Source organism: Odocoileus virginianus, chromosome 9 (genome assembly GCF_023699985.2).
Source record: "Odocoileus virginianus isolate 20LAN1187 ecotype Illinois chromosome 9, Ovbor_1.2, whole genome shotgun sequence".
NCBI lineage: Eukaryota > Metazoa > Chordata > Mammalia > Artiodactyla > Cervidae > Odocoileus > Odocoileus virginianus.
Window position 1 is genome coordinate 44,882,850 of NC_069682.1, and position 17,493 is coordinate 44,900,342.

The window sequence follows — 17,493 nt, forward strand, 5'->3', positions numbered from 1 at the left end:
ACATGAAAAGATGCTCAACATTGTTATTTATTAGAGAAATGCAAATCAAAACTACAATGAAGTATCACCTCATATTGGGCAGAATGGCCATCATTAAAAAGTCCTCAAATAACAAGTGCTTGAGAGGGTATGGAGAAGAAAAGGGAACATTTTACATCTTATATTGTTGGTTGTAACATAAGTTGGCGCAGCCACTATGGAGAACAGTATGGAGGTTCCTCAGAAAATGAAAAAGAATTACCATATGATCCAGTAGTCTCATTCATGGGCATATATCCAGACAAAACTATAATTCAAAAAGATGCATGCACACTTATGTTCATAGCAACACTATTCACAATAGCCAAGACATGGAAACAACGTAAATGTCCATTGACAGATGACTAGATAAAGAAGATATGATACATAGATACAATGGAATACTACTCAGCCACAAAAAGAACAAAATAGTGTCACTTGCAGGAATGTAGATTGCAACTATTGATTATCATATTAAGTGAAGTAAGTCAGAAAGACAAAGACAAATGCCATATGATATCACTTACATGTGAAATCTAAAATATCACACAAATAAACCTATTTATGAAACAGAAACAAAATCAGGGACATAGAGAATAGTCTGCTGGTTGCCAAGGGGGAAGGGAGTGGGAGAGGGCTGGATTGGGAGTTTGGGATTCGCAGATGAAAACTGGTATAAATAGAATGGATAAACAACAAAATCCTATTGGATAACACAGGGAACTGTATTCAATATCCTGTGATTAATCATAATAGAAAAGAATATGAAAAGGAATGTATATGTTTATGTATAATGAGTCACTTTGCAGTACAGCTGTGATTAACACAACATTGTAATTCAACTACACTTCAATAAAAATAATTAAAAAAGAAAATGTTTTTCCTGTATCTGCCTTGTTTAATATGGCAGCCATTAGCTGCATGTGGCCATTTAACCCTTGAAATATGGCTAGTGCAACTGAAGAACTAAAATTTTAATTTAATTTAATGTAAATTAGATATAAGTAGTCACATGTGATTAATGGCTACTGCATGGGACAGTGTAAGGCTGCTGCTGCTACTGCTAAGTCACTTCAGTTGTGTCCGACTCTGTGCGACCCCATCCCTGGGATTCTCCAGGCAAGAACACTGGAGTGGGTTGCCATTTCCTTCTCCAATGTATACAAGTGAAAAGTGAAAGTGAAGTCACTTAGTCAAGTCTAACTCTTCGAGACCCCATGGACTGCAGCCTACCAGGCTCCTCCGTCCATGGGATTTTCCAGGCAAGAGTACTGGAGAGGGGTGCCATTGCCTTCTCCGAGTGTAAGGCTAGACCCCACTTAATATACAGCTGCTAAAATTTAGGAACAGATCCTGAAATTGGTGTAGGAAAGAATAAAGAGGTTTTCTGTACTCTGTGCTTACAATATCTTGCTCTCTGCATATCAGTTCCACTACTTTTAAAACTTTTAAATCACTTTCTAAAATGTAAATCTTTGTGGCTTAGATTAAAAAAAGAAGAAATAGTAATAAGAATTACGTAAAGTAAACTAAAGCAAGTTACAGAACAATGTGTCTAGTACCATCTGATTTGGTATAAATAAAAATAAGTGGAAATGTGAGTCTTTATATAAAAATACTTGAAATGATACACAAAACACTGTTAATTGCAAAAATAGGGGTAATAAGGTAGAAGATAGTGATCTATCATCTGTCTGCCTCTCTCTCTCTCCCTCTCTCTATTTTTGCTATGAGTCTGTAACACTTATACAAAGAAAGCATCAAAGCAAAAAAACAAAAACAAAACAGAAAGAAATGTTATTCTGTTTATGTATAGTGGATTATATATAAACTTGTGCTTTGTCATTTACGTTCTACCAGGATTTAATCATTTTCTTAATGACTTAGGGTTGTCACTATGAATTTAACGTTATATACTATGATGTAATATGATGTTTCAAGAGTAGCTGATATTTGTTTTAATCAGGGGTGGTAAGACATGTAGAAATGGAAATGGTGGTCATGAAGTAAGAAGTTTTTAACTCACAGATACCTAGAAACAGGATGCATGTCATGTCATGCAGGGCCACATGGGGAAGCACCAGTGTTGGCCAGGACACAGAAGTGGAAAACTTGGGTAAGAACTTTTACTGTAGTCTCCATGGGAAGGAATAAATGAGGCAGGGTAAATAGGCTTAGGCTTGGCTAGTTTGAATAATTTCAACAGGCTCTGGAGCATAGGAGATCTCCCTGGCGGCCTGGTACCTGGCCCTGGGGGTGAATAGAGAAGGTGGAAAGTGCCATGAGTGTGAGAGCTTGATAAAGGCGGTAGCTGGGGTTTGGGTTCTGGGTTGATTAGTTTGATATGAATGACATGTTCTCAAGTGAGTTGTCTGCTGTTTCTAGGAATTGACTAGCCCTGGGAGGTCCAGCAAAGTCCTAGCTGGCAGATCACCAGAAATATGGAAAATAAAAAAGCAGGACTAAAAGCAAAAACAAGACCTGAAGCTGACTGTGGCTCAGATCATGAGCTCCTTACTGCAAAATTCAGGCTTAACCTGAAGAAAGTAGGGAAAAACACTAGACCATTCAGATATGACCTAAATAAAATTTCTTATGATTATACAGTGGAGGTGGCAAATAGATTCAAGGGATTAGATCTGGTAGACAGAGTGCCTGAAGAACTATGGACAAAGATTCGTAACATTGTGTGGGAAGTGTTGATCAAAACCATCACTCCCCGCTCCTGCCCCCCCCCCCCCAAAGAAACGCAATAAGGTAAAGTGGTTGTCTGAGGGGACCTTACAAATAAATGAGAAAAGAAGAGATGTGAAAGGCAAAGAACAAAGGAAAAAAATATACCAAACTGAATGCAGTTTCAGAGAATAGCAAGGAGGGATAAGAAAGCCTTCTTAAATGAACAATGCAAAGAAATAGAGGAAAACAATAGAAATGGAAAGAGTAGAAATCTCTTCAAGAAAATTGGAAATAGCAAGGGAAAATTTCATGCAAAGATGGGAACAATAAAGGAGAGAAATGGCAAGGACCTGAGAGACACAGAAGAGATTAAGAAGAGGTAGCAAGAATACACAGAAGAACTATACCAAAAAGGTCTTAATGACCCAGATAACCACGATGGTGTCATCACTCACCTAGATCCAGATATCCTGGAGTGCAAAGTCAAGTGAAAATAAAGTTGGTCCTCTAATGGACTGGAACCTGGTGGTCCGGAGTCGACGATGAGAAAGTGAAAGAAGGAAAGAGGCTAATATTCCCTGGGTTACGTAGCCGGCTTTCGCGTTCCAGGGAATCAGCCAGAAATAGAGAGATAAAGAGAAAGAGAGGAAGAGGAAGAAAGAAAGAAAGAAAGAAAGAAAGAAAAAAAGAAAGAAAGAAAGAAAGACACAGGGACCAAAACTCTGATAGAGCAAAGGTGTTTTAATCAACAGGACGTTGGCATATATACTGTCTTACAAGGTAGTTATTCTCAGCAAAGATAAAGGTTAAAATTCCAGACTTAAAAAACACAAGGTGATCCCTGTTAAAGAGAGAAGAGAGTACTTATCACCATAAAGAGAAACTAACAAAGGAAATGCCTAGATTCCTCAGCCCCAGGAAAGGCACGCTTCTCCTCTTAATTCCTGAATATTCAGGAATTAATAAGGGCCAAAGGTTTCCCAACAGATCCAAAACAGCACACAGGAAGCCTCCTGTTAAATGCATCCTGACAAAGTGGGCCTTAGGAAGCATCACTACTAACAAAGCTAGTGGAAGTGATGGAATTCTAGCTGAGTTGTTTCAAATCCTAGAAGATGATGCTATTAAAATGCTCCACTCAATATGTCAGCAAATTTGGAAAGCACAGCAGTGGCCATGGGACTGGAAAAGGTCAGTTTTCATTCCAATTCCAAAGAAAGGAAATGCCAAAGAATGTTCAAACTGCCATGCAATTGTGCTCATTTCACTCACATGCTAGCAAGGTAATGATAAAATCCTTCAAACTAGGCTTCAGCAGTACTTGAACTGAGAACATCCAGATGCACAAGTTGGATTTAGAAAAGGCAGAGGAACCAGAGATCAAAATGCCAACATCCACTGGATCATAGAAAAAGCAAAGGAATTCCAAAAAAACTCATCTAATTCTGCTTCATTGACTATGCTATAGCCTTTGACTGTGTGGATCACAACAAACTGTGGAAAATTCTTAAAGAGATCGGAAAACCAGACCCCCTCACCTGCCTCCTGAGAAACCTGTATGCAGGTCAAGAAGCAACAGTTAGAACCAAACATGGAACAACAGACTGGTTCAAAATTGGGAAAGGAGTATGTTAAGGCTGTATATTGTTACCCTGCTTATTTAAGTAATGTGCAGGGAACATCATGTGAAGTGTAAGGCTGGATGAATCACAAGCTGGAATCAAGATTTCTGGGAGAAATATCAGCAACCTCAAATATGCAGATAATACCACTCTAATGGCAGAAAATGAAGGGGCAGAAGATGGCAGAAAATGAAGAGAAAATGAAGAGCATCTTGGAGAGGGTGAAAGAAGAGAGTGGAAAAGCTGGCTTAAAACTCAACATTCAAGAAACCAAGATCATGGCATTTGGTCCCATAATGTTGTTGCAATTGATGGGGAAAAAGTGGAAACAGTGACAGGGTTTATTTTCTTGGGCTCTAAAAATCACTGCAGATGGTGACTGCACCCATGAAATTAAAAGACGCTTGTTCCTTGGAAGAAAAGCTATGACAAACTAGACTGTATTAAAAAGCAGAGACATCACTTTTCTGACAAAGACATAGTCAAAGCTATGTCTTTTCCAATAGTCAACTGTGTGGAGTTGGACTATAAAGAAGGCTGAGCCCCAAAGAATTGATGCTTTTGAATTGTGGTGCTGAACATGACTCTTGAAAATCCTTTAGACTGCAAGGAGTTGAAGCCAGTCAAACCTAAAAGAAATCAACGCTAATACTCATTGGAAAGACTGATGTTGAAGCAGAAGTGCCCTTACTTTGGCCACCTGATAGGAACAGCCAACTTGTTGGAAAGGACCCTGATCCTGGGGAAGACTTAGGGCAAGAGGAGAAGGGGGAGACAGAGGATGAGGTAGTTGGATGGCATCACTGACTCGATGGACATGAACTTGAGGACACTCTGGAAGGTAGTGAAAGATAGGGGAGCTGGACATGCTGCAGATCATGAGGTCACAAAGAGTCAAACATGACTTAGTGACTGAATAACAACAAAGCTGAATTATAGTCTTTGAGTTCTTACTTCCTGCTTGTCAGGGCTCAGGGATCTTTTCTCTTGCTATGTGTGGCCTTGCATCTGCTCTATTTCTTTTCTCTTTTATGTTTGTTAGACTTCTAAGTCAAATAAGAGTAAAAAGGCTCTAACTGGTGACCTAAGGTATTTGCTTTTCTTTTAACTTTTATTATGACATCTCTGGTGGGCTATCAATTTTTTGGAAAAGATCACCCCTCATCATTTTAAGGATAAATTGTTTCTAAGGACGTGGAATCACATCAGAAACTAAGTGACCACTCAGTGCAGGGGTGCGTGCAGTGTAGTTGATCTTGTTATCCCAAGTTCCTTCTCTTCATGCCAAATTTGGAGGACCCTGCCATAGGCCAAGAGCATTGCTCTCAACACGAAGCTCTTTAACACATGTGACCTGTATGCTGCCCTGGGGAAACTTGCTGCAAACAAATTGTGCCCCAAATAGGAACTGTTCCTGGCATTCAGGTCCTTCCTAATTTTCCAACCAGCCATGGGAGCAACAAGGCCATGTTCCCATCCTGGGTCTCCAGTGTTTTAAAGACTTGGGCATATTATTATGTGTCCACTTTCAGCTTTTTAGGACCCTGGAAAACCCATATATTTTGTTGTTTTTCCTTTTTTTTTTTTGGTCTTAGTGTACTATATTCTTGAGTCTGTGGCTTATAGATAAATATAATTGCTATTTTATAGGGCAATCTTCTTAACCATCTTCATGGTTCAGTACTAAAAATGACATAAAACAAGCCAGTGGACATAGCAGCATGACTTTGGTAGCTGCAGAACTTGGGCAAGTTACTTAGCTTCCCTGTGCCTATTTATTCAATTGTAAAATGAGAATAATAATGGGACCTAGCTCTTATGTAGCTGTAAATGTTAAATAATTGAGTTTTTATAAAGTCAGTACTTTAATAATTCAAGATAAAAATGTCACTCTCAATATGTGGAAGCCTGCTGTAAAGAAATTAGTAAAGCAGGAAGTGAGTTTAGTATGGGCTGTAAAACGCATGTGGGATTTTGGGAATTTCCTGTACTGGAAAATAAATCCCTTAAGTGGGGGCTGTCCTACTTAAGGGTGGGATACCAAACCCTGGACCATGGACTGGCACCACTAGGAATCAGATTTTGGAACAGGAGGTGAGTAGCAGGCCAGCGAGCAAAGCTTCATTTGTATTTATAGCTGCTCCTCATCCCTCATATTACTGCTTGAGCTCCACCTTCTGTCATATCAGTGGCTGCATTAGATTCTCATAGGAGTGCAAATCCTACTGTGAACTGCCCATGTGAGGGATCTAGTTTGCATGCTCCTTATGAGAATCTAATGCCTGATGATCTGAGGTGGAGCTGAGTTGGTGATGCTAGGATTGGGAAGTGGCTGCAAATACAGATTATCATTAGCAGAGAGGTTTGACTGCTCAGAGGCCATAGTAAATCAATTACTAACAGACTCATATCAAAAACTCTATCATTGAGTGGAAAGTGACAGTTAAGCTGCATCTGGTGAAAGGCTGTATAGTGGCAAGTGAGTTGATGTACTTCTATTGTACAGTTGCATCTTGTGGCAGGCTTTAGGTCAGACTCCCACACTTATTTTAGTCTGCAAATGGCCTGCCCATTATTTTATTTACCACTTCCATCCATGCATCTTTCTAGTGCTGTGCACTTGTCTGTCATAGTTTTGATAAGCCCACAAGCTAACCCTAACCAAAATGAGTATAAAACAGTTACTGGAGAGCTTCTTTGAAAAGGGGGGAAAGGCCCAGGGATGAGACAGCAGAAGACTCTAAGACTGCCAACAAAAAGAAAGCTGCATTTAAAAGAAAATACAAAGAGTCCTACTTAAATTATAGGTTTCTTGCAATAAGTGATTCACATTCTCCAAGTCTGCTTATATATATAATATGTGGTTGACTGGCTATCCAATAAAGCCACAAAACTTTCAAAACTGCTTTGCCATGTGGAGACCAAGCACCCTGCAGAGTTTTTCAAAAGAAAAGAAAAAAAAAACATGAACATGAAGAACAGAAGTAATTATTGAAGGCTACCACTTATGTGTGGAGCACAACAAATTGTGGAAAATTCTTAAAGAGATGGGTACACTAGACTACCTGCCTCCTGAGAAATCTATATGCAGGTCAAGAAGCAACAGTTAAAACCAGGCATGCAATAATGGACTGGTTCAAAATTGGGAAAGAAGTATGTCAAGGCTGTTTACTGTCACTCTGCTTATTTAATCTATATGTAGTGTACATCATGTGAAATGCCAGGCTGAATGAATCACAAGCTGGAATCAAGATTGCCAGGAGAAATATCAGTAATTTCAAATATGCAGATGACACCACCCTAATGGCAAAAATTGAAGAGGAACTAAAGAGCCTCTTGATGAAGGTGAAAGAGGAAAGTAAAAAAGCTGGCTTAAAACTCAACATTCAAATCCCAGTCCCCCCTCCCACCTCCCTCTCCACCCGATCCCTCTGGGTCTTCCCAGTGCACCAGGCCCTAGCACTTGTCTCATGTACCCAACAAAACTACTGTAATGATGTAAAGTAATTAGCCTCCAACTAATAAAAAAAAAAATTAAATTAAAAAAACAAACAAACAAAAAAAAACTCAACATTCAAAAAACTAAGATCATGGAATCTGGTCCCATAACTTCATGGCAGATAGATAGGAAAAAATTGGAAACAGTGACAGACTTTATTTTCTTGGGCCCCAAAATCACTGGGAATGATGACTGCAGCTATGAAATTAAAAGATGCTTGCTCCTTGGAAGTAAAGCTATGTGAAACCTAGACAGCATATTAAAAAGCAGAGACATCACCTTGTTGACAAAGGTCTACATAGTTAAAGTTGTGGTTTTTCCAGTAGTCATGTACAGATGTGAGAGTTGGACCATAAGGAACGCTAAGCACTGAAGAATTGATGCTTTCAAGCTGTGTTGCTGGAGAAAACTCTTGAGAGATCAAGAGAGCAAACCAGTCAAAATAAAGGAAATCAACCCTGAATATTCATTGGAAGGACCAATGCTAAAGTTGAAACTGCAGTACTTTGGCCACCTGATGTGAAGAGCTGACTCATTAGAAAATACCCTGATGCTGGGAAAGATTGAGTGCATGAGGAGAAGGCGGGGGGCAGAGGATGAGACGATTGGATGGCATCATTGACTCAATGGACATGAATTTGAGCAAACTGTGGGAGATAGTGAAGGACAGGGAAGTTTGGCATGCTCTGTGACCATGGGGTCACAGAGTTGGACACGGCTGAGTGACTGAACAACATCCACTTCATCAAATGTGTCTGCACTCATGAATCAAACAAGATCTTCTATGACCCACCTCCTAAAGTAATGGAAATAAAAGCAAAAATAAACAAGTGGGGCCCAATTAAACTTAAAAGCTTTTGCACAGCAAAGGAAACTACAAGCAAGGTGAAAAGACAGCCCTCAAAATGGGAGAAAATAATAGCAAAGGAAACAACTAAGAGTTAATTTCCAAAATATATAAGCAACTCATACAACTCAATACCAGAAAAGCAAACAACCCAATAAAAAGTGGGAAAGGGACCTGAAGAGACATTTCTCTAAAGAAGACATACAGATGGCTGACAAGCACATGAAAAGATGCTCAACATCATTCATTATTAGAGAAACAAAAATCAGAACTACAATGAGATACCACCTCACACCAGTCAGATTGGCCATCATTAAAAATTCTACAAACAATAAATGCTGGAGAGGGTGTGGAGAAAAGGGAACACTCTTGCATTGCTGGTGGGAATGTAAATTGATACAGCCACTATGGAAGATGGTATGGAGATTCCTTAAAAACCTAGGAATAACATGGAAAATTACATTACCATATGTAAAATAGATAGCCAACAGGAATTTGCTGTATGGCTCAGGAAACTCAAACAGGGGCTCTGTATCAATCTAGAGGGGTGGGATGGGGAGGGAGATGGGAGGGAGGATCAAAAGGGAGGGGATATATGTATACCTATGGCTGATTCATGTTGAGGTTTGACAGAAAACAACAATATTCTGTAAAGCAATTATCTTTCAATAAAAAGAAAAAGAATAAAGGAGATAACAAAGGCTGGCAAGGAAAAAAAAAAAAGCTAGGAAGAAGACTACATGACCCAGCAATCCCACTCCTAGGCATATACCCTGAGGAAATAAAAATTGAAAAAGACAGATGTACCCCAATGTTCATTGCTGCACTATTTACAATAGTTAGAACAAGGAAGCAACTAGCTGTCCATTTGCAGATGAATGGATAAAGAAGATGTGGTACATATATACAATGGAATACTACTCAACCATGAAAAGAACACCTTTAAATCTGTTCTAATGAAGTGGATGAACCTAGAGCCTATTATACAAAGTGAAGTAAGTCAGAAAGGGAAATATAAATATCATTTACTGACATTTACTGATATATATAGAATCTAAAAAGATGGCACTAATAAATTTATTTTCATGGCAGCAGTGGAAAAACAGACATAGAGAAAAGACCTATGGACATAGGGAGCAGGAGAGGAGTGAGAAAGGGAGCTGTATGGAGAGAGTAATATAGAAATGTACAATACCACATGTAAAGTAGATAACCAATGGGAATTTGCTGTGACAAATGACTCAGGGAACTCAAACAGGGGCTCTTCGACAGGCTGAAGAGTGGGATGGGGAGGAAGATGGGAGGGAGGGATGGAAGGGAGGTCCAGGAGGTACATGGGTGTACCCATGGCTAATTCTTGGGTATATGACAGAAACCCACAAATTTCTGTAAAGCAATTGTCCTTCAATTAAAAAATTAAAAAAAATTACCTTGATGTTAGGGATAGCTGTTATAAAGTAAAAATTATACATTTTATGCAGATGTTTATTAAATGTATCAATCTGATGATGGCAAAAAAAGAGCTTGAACCAAAAAAAAATGTGTCTGCACTGGGCACATCATTATTAGTAGTAATTACATTGGAAAGCTAGATGCCCTTTATTATTGGTGAAAAGTTGATCTTGACTGCTACTGTGTACATTTTTCATGAACTTTTAGGAGAGGCTGCAGTTCAAAAGATGGCATATGTTCCTCTTTCAGCTAGCACCATAACTAGATGAATGGATGAACTAGCAGAGGATATTGAGGAACAATTGTTAGAGAGGCGTCATTGTACTATGCCCCAGGTTGACGAGTCTACCGATGTTGAGAACAAGGCAACAACGCTGGTTTTTGTGCAGTATATTTTTTTCAGAAGAATGTGCATGAGGATATGTTATGTGCACTTTTGTGGCTAACCAACACCACAGGTTCAGACTAATCAATTTGTGTTGTTACATGCGTGAACAGAGCAGCTGCCGTGACTGGACAGTCTTCTGGTTTCTCTCAGTTCAGTTCAGCTCAGTCGCTTAGTCATGTCCAATTCTTTGTGACCCCGTGGACTGCAGCATGCCAGGCCTCTCTGTCCATCACCGACTTCTGGAGCTTGCTCAAACTCATGTCCATCGAGTTGGTGATGCCATCCAACCATCTCATCCTCTGTCATCTCCTCCTCCCACCTTCAATCTTTCCCAGCATCAGGGTCTTCTCCAATGAGCCAATTCTTCACATCAGGTGGCCAAAGTATTGGAGTTGCAGATTCAGCACCAGTCCTTCACTACATGGGTCATAGAGATTGCCTCTGAATGTGAGTCTATGTACTGAGTTATCCATACAGAAATGCTGACTAACTCTAAACTGTCACCTGAACTTAACAATGTTTTGCAGGATGATCAACCACATTAAAGTGCATGCCTTTAACTCATGTCTGTTTGTGCATCTCTGTGAGGAGATACACAGAGTACACACATCTCTTTTACAAAGAAGTGAGATGGCTTTCTAAAGGTAGATCACTGGCCAGAGTTTCTGAGTTATGAGAGCTGCTCCAGAGACTTCTTTTAGGAAAACAGTCTCCACTTGCAGACATTTCAGTAGCCCAGAACAAGTCACAAAATTTGCTTTCTTGTGTAACATATTCAACCTGCTTAATGAACTCAACTTGTCACTTCAGGGAAGAATGACAACTGTGTTCAAGTCAGCAGTTAAAATGTTTTCATTCAAACCCAAACCGGAATTATGAGGGCAACAAGTGAACATAGGGATTTTTGAAATGTTTCAAACATTAGCAGAGATTTTGAAAGAGACTGAGCAAGAGCCATCTTTCTCCCAGATGGTTCACAATCACCTATCTCAGCTTTCAAAAGAGTTTGAGCATTATTTCCCAATCACAAAAGACATCCAAACTGGCAAGGAATGAATCTGCGACCCATTTGTGAATAAGCCAGGTGAATCAACTTTGTGCTAGAAGAGGTCAACTGCTGGAGATTGCCAATGTCAGTGGCCTTTAAAGTATATTTGAGACAACGTCAAATCTCCATACATACTGGAGTCAAGTCAAAGTGGAATATTTTGAGACTGCCAAAAAAGCACTGAAAAGCCTGCTTCCATTTCCAACATCCTATCTTTGTGTAGCAGGATTTTCTCTGGTGACATCAATCAAAACGAGGTGATAGAGTAGACTGGAAACAAGCAATGCACTTCATGTGTCACTGTCTCCCATTACCCCCAGATGAAACTCTCTAGTTGCAGAGAAACAAGTCCATGACCACCACTGATTCTGCATTATGGTGATTTGTATGATTATTTCATTACATAGCACAATGTAATAATAATAGAAATAAAATGCAAAAGTTATCTTCCATGATACCAGTCCCTAGTGCCAAAAAGGTTGGGGACCACTGCCCTAGAAATCCTATTAGGATGTCACGTTCAATTGAATATCTTTTATGTTGAATAACTGACTACTGTGAGCTGAATCTGTTGTCCTCATGCAAGTCTAGGGGAAGACCCCAGTTCTGATAATCTATTTGTTGTAGGTAAATGAATGCAGATAGCTGACAATTCCATGCTGAGATCAAGTGCATGAAGGTTCCGAATATGAAGGACCACTGGGTTGGAACAGTCTGCCTCCCAGGCCCTGCTTTCCTGGCTTCTGGGTGTCTTAAAACTGCCTACTGAACTCAGGTTTTACAGGTAGTGCCTGGAAAGAATCTGCCTGCCAATGCAGGAAATTCAGGCTTGATCCCTGGATCAGGAAGATTCCAGGAGTAGGAAATGGCAACCCAGTCCAGTATTCTTGACTGGAAAATTTCATCGACAGCAGAGCCTGGCTACCGTCCATGGGGTTGCAAAGAGTTGGACACAACTGAGCATGCAATCACCCTGAACTCAAGCCTAATCTCCCTCCCATAATCTTAGTCTGCAGATTTATTACCTTGGATTTTTTCCTCCATGGCATAGGTTTATTGCTTTCTAACTGTACAATAGGAAAGAAAGATTCACTATATAGACTTTCTATAGCTAATTATAAACCCTTTCAACATGGGGTCTACAAGGAGATTTATAGCAGACTTGTGTATAATTGTCCAATCCTGGAAACAACATAAAAATCCATCAATTGGAGACTGGAGAAATACAAAGTATGGTGTATCCATCGAATGGGATACTTTTGAAAGGGCTTCCATTTTAGCTCAGCTGGTAAAGAATCTGCCTGCAATGTGGGAGATCTGGGTTTTAATCCCTGTGTTGGAAAGATCCCCTGGAGAAGGGAACAGCAACCCTCTCCAGTATTCTGGCCTGGAGAATTCCATGGACAGAGGAGCTTGGCAAGTCCATGGAGCCGCAGAGTCAGACACGTACTACTCAGCAATGCAAAGGGACAAACTAACACACAACAACATGGACTGAAGTCCAAAAAATGTTGAATAAAAGTAGCCAGGCAGAAAAGATATACTATATGACTGCATTTATGTAAAAACTTGTTATAGTGAGAGAAATTAAAACAGAATTTGCCTCTGTTGGGGGATAGAAAGCCTAGACTGACTGGAGAACATTTTGAGGTGCAGAAAATGTTCTATGTCTTTATCTGAGTGACATTCGTATGAATTAAGTGGCAAAATTCATTGAGCTGTAGTCTTGAGGTTTGTGCATGTTACTGTGTATAAATACCTCAATAAAGTGCTATTAATATTAGCATATTAAAAAGTTTTAGAACGGGGAATATGTGTTATGTGGGAAATGAAAAAGAATGCTTAAAAATGCTTTATCAAGTGAAAAGCCTTAAAGAGTGACAATTCTGTATAATGTGTCTGGCTGCATTGTTACCCAGCATTTATTTTAGGGAATGATTAGCTCAGGACCTTTTCTTCCTTTCTTTCCCTTGTTTGACTGCTGGTCTGATTTCACTGTTTATTGGCATCTTATGCAGCACATTGAAGGAGAAAGTACAAAGCGTGGGTGGGGGTGGGAAATTTGCAATCGGAAGGCACTGCAGTATCCAGAAATGGACAGAGTTTAGGTGGGTTTCCTAAAAGCAGAGCTGGAGCTGGGATTTTTGAGCAAGTGATTTATGGAGGCAGAGGTCTCAGGTGAACCTGTGAGGGGGCCAGGATGGGGTCCAGAAAGATGCTGGGCAAAGACGTGGGCTGGATGGAGTCTGGCCTCAACCAGAATATTCTGGAGCTTGAATGACACCACACAGTTGTTTCACTGGAGGTAAGAAGCTTGGGCTTCTGCGTCCCTATCTCTATGGGTCATGGCAGGGGGTGGAGTGGGTTCGGGGTGTCTGCTGCATATACACATATGTTCTCATGCAGCCACGTGTGGGGCAACTTCTAGGCATTTCCTGGACTTTTCCTGAGATGGGAGCAGCTGTGAACTATCAGCAGCCAATGCTGACAGCAGCTGGTCTAGGGGATCTGGACAGGCAAGGACAGCTCCCAAGGCCATCACAGGACTGGTGCAGCCAGTATTGAGGATAAACTGGTAATACCAATTCAGGTCCTTAAAAGGCAAGGGGACTAGAGAACCCACAAGGAGGTCCACAGAGCCCCAGAGCACTGGGAGAAGATGGCATGGGCCATGGGCTTGCTTTGGAGAAAGTGGGATATGCTGGCACCTGGTTGGAATTTAAAAAGAACCTCTAAAGAGAAAACCAAATTCTGGATTCCAATTACAGGTGTTCAAAATACCCTGTACTTTTTCTTCACTGTAGTTATCACAATTGCAATTGAATTCTAATTGTTTTTGGGCTTATTTAATGTCATCCCCACGATACAGTAAATGCTAGGAAGAGACTCATGATACCACACAATTACTCCTATATCTCTCATGCCTAGCACATATTAGGTGCTCAATAAATACAGATGAAGGAATGAGTGGGTATGTTTAAGAAAATGGAAGAAAGGGGTTCATAGAGGTGATGTCTTAGCTCAGTTGTTTTACTTTCCTGGAATGCCTTCCCTGCTGCCCATACCAACCCAAGCCCAGCCTGTAGTGTCCAGTTCATCACCTATCTCTGTCAGGTGTCTTCCTCCTAACTCACCATGCACAGTGCCATTTAGTGCTTATGTGAAGTCTGTAAACCTTGCTTTTGTAAGTGGTTTTCTGTATTTATCAGTCATCTAACTCATTACAGAAAGGGACTGGTTGGAATTTTTTTGATGGCCAAGTTCCTGTTTTGCCTTTGGTTTCTAGGATGCTTTTTTTTTTTTCTTTCTTTCTTTTTTTTAAATTTATTTTTATTAGTTGGAGGCTAATTACTTTACAATATTGTAGTGGGTTTTGTCATACATTGACATGAATCAGCCATGGATTTACATGTATTCCCCATCCCGATCCCCCCTCCCATCTCCCTCTCGACCCGATCCCTCTGGGTCTTCCCAGTGCACCAGGCCCAAGCACTTGTCTCATGCATCCAACCTGGGCTGGTGATCTGTCTCACCCTAGATAATATACATGTTTCAATGCTGTTCTCTCTAAACCTCCCACCCTCGCCTTCTCCCACAGAGTCCAAAAGTCTGTTCTGTACATCTGTGTCTCTTTTTCTGTTTTGCATATAAGGTTATCATTACCATCTTTCTAAATTCCATATATATGTGTTAGTATACTGTAATGGTCTTTATCTTTCTGGCTTACTTCGCTCTGTATAATAGGCTCCAGTTTCATCCATCTCATTAGAACTGATTCAAATGAATTCTTTTTAATGGCTGAGTAATATTCCATGGTGTATATGTACCACAGCTTCCTTATCCATTCGTCTGCTGATGGGCATCTAGGTTGCTTCCATGTCCTGGCTATTATAAACAGTGCTGCGATGAACATTGGGGTGCACGTGTCTCTTTCAGATCTGGTTTCCTCGGTGTGTATGCCCAGAAGTGGGATTGCTGGGTCATATGGCAGTTCTATTTTCAGTTTTTTAAGAAATCTCCACACTGTTCTCCATAGTGGCTGTACTAGTTTGCTTTCCCACCAACAGTGTAAGAGGGTTCCCTTTTCTCCACACCCTCTCCAGCATTTATTGCTTGTAGACTTTTGGATAGCAGCCATCCTGACTGGTGTGTAATGGTACCTCATTGTGGTTTTGATTTGAATTTCTCTGATAATGAGTGATGTTGAGCATCTTTTCATGTGTTTGTTAGCCATCTGTATGTCTTCCTTGGAGAAATGTCTGTTTAGTTCTTTGGCCCACTTTTTGATTGGGTCATTTATTTTTCTGGAATTGAGCTGGAGGAGTTGCTTGTATATTTTTGAGATTAGTCCTTTGTCTGTTGCTTCGTTTGCTATTATTTTCTCCCAATCTGAGGGCTGTCTTTTCACCTTGCTTATAGCTTCTTTTGTTGTGCAAAAGCTTTTAAGTTTCATTAGGTCCCATTTGTTTATTTTTGCTTTTATTTCCAATATTCTGGGAGGTGGGTCATAGAGGATCCTGCTGTGATTTATGTTGGAGAGGGTTTTGCCTATGTTCTCCTCTAGGAGTTTTATAGTTTCTGGTCTTACATTTCGATCTTTAATCCATTTTGAGTTTATTTTTGTGTATGGTGTTAGAAAGTGTTCTAGTTTCATTCTTTTACAAGTGGTTGACCAGTTTTGCCAGCACCACTTGTTAAAGAGGTTGTCTTTTTTCCATTGTATATCCTTGCCTCCTTTGTTGAAGATAAGGTGTCCATAGGTTGTGGATTTATCTCTGGGCTTTCTATTCTGTTCCATTGATCTATATTTCTGTCTTTGTGCCAGTACCATACTGTCTTGATGACTGTGGCTTTGTAGTAGAGCCTGAAGTCAGGCAGATTGATTCCTCCAGTTCCATTCTTCTTTCTCAAGATTACTTTGGCTATTCGAGGTTTTTTGTATTTCCATACAAATGGTGAAATTATTTGTTCTAGTTCTGTGAAAAATACCGTTGGTAGCTTAATAGGGATTGCATTGAATCTATAGATTGCTTTGGGTAGAATAGCTGTTTTGACAATATCGATTCTTCCAATCCATGAACACAGTATGTTTCTCCATCTGTTTGTGTCCTCTTTGATTTCTTTCATCAGTGTTTTATGGTTTTCTATGTATAGGACTTTCGTTTCTTTAGGTAGATATACTCCTAAGTATATTTTATTCTTTTTGTTGCAATGGTGAATGGCATCATTTCCTTAATTTCTCTTTCTGTTTTCTCATTGTTAGTGTATAGGAATGCAAGGGATTTCTGTGTGTTAATTTTATATAGGATGCTTCTTTTCTTCTGCCTTTCCTGTTACCTGCAAAGAATTTCCCCCAACAATCATCGCCTACTAAAATCCTTAAAAGGCCTGTTCACGGGCCATTCCTTTACTTGCTGATCCAGTTGGAAATCATCTTTCTCTCATCTGAATTCTACCACTCTGAAGACACTAGCTTTTGCTCCATTGCATGGTAGTTATTCCTATATATGTCATAGTTTCTCTCTATATTCTTTTATAACAAGATCACATGTTGAACATCTTAGTGCTGTATGCACTGTAGATGCAAAATAAATGTCTTTTATACTGTTAACATCAATGTATAGATCGTTGTTGCTTTTTAGCCACCCCGTCATGTCTGACTCTTTGTGATTTCATGGACTGCAGGACATCAAGCCTCTCTGTCCCTTACCATCTCCCAAAGTTTGCCCAAGTTCATGTCCATTGTATCAGTGATGACATCCACCCACCTCATCCTGTGACACACTCTTCTCCTCTGCCCTCAATCTTTCCCAGCAACAGAGACTTTTCCAGTGAGTCAGCTGTTCACATCAGATGATCAAAATACTGGAGTTTCACCTTCAGCACCAGTCCTTCTAATGAGTATTCAGGGTTGATTTCCCTTAAGATTGAATGGTTTCATGA

General features: G+C 40.0%; 1 long non-coding RNA gene across 1 annotated transcript in view; it reads left to right on the forward strand.

Annotated features, from left to right (window-relative positions):
* Window positions 1-17,493, forward strand: part of LOC139036499 (uncharacterized) — a 258,405-nt gene that overhangs the window by 62,354 nt on the left and 178,558 nt on the right. The window lies entirely within an intron of this gene.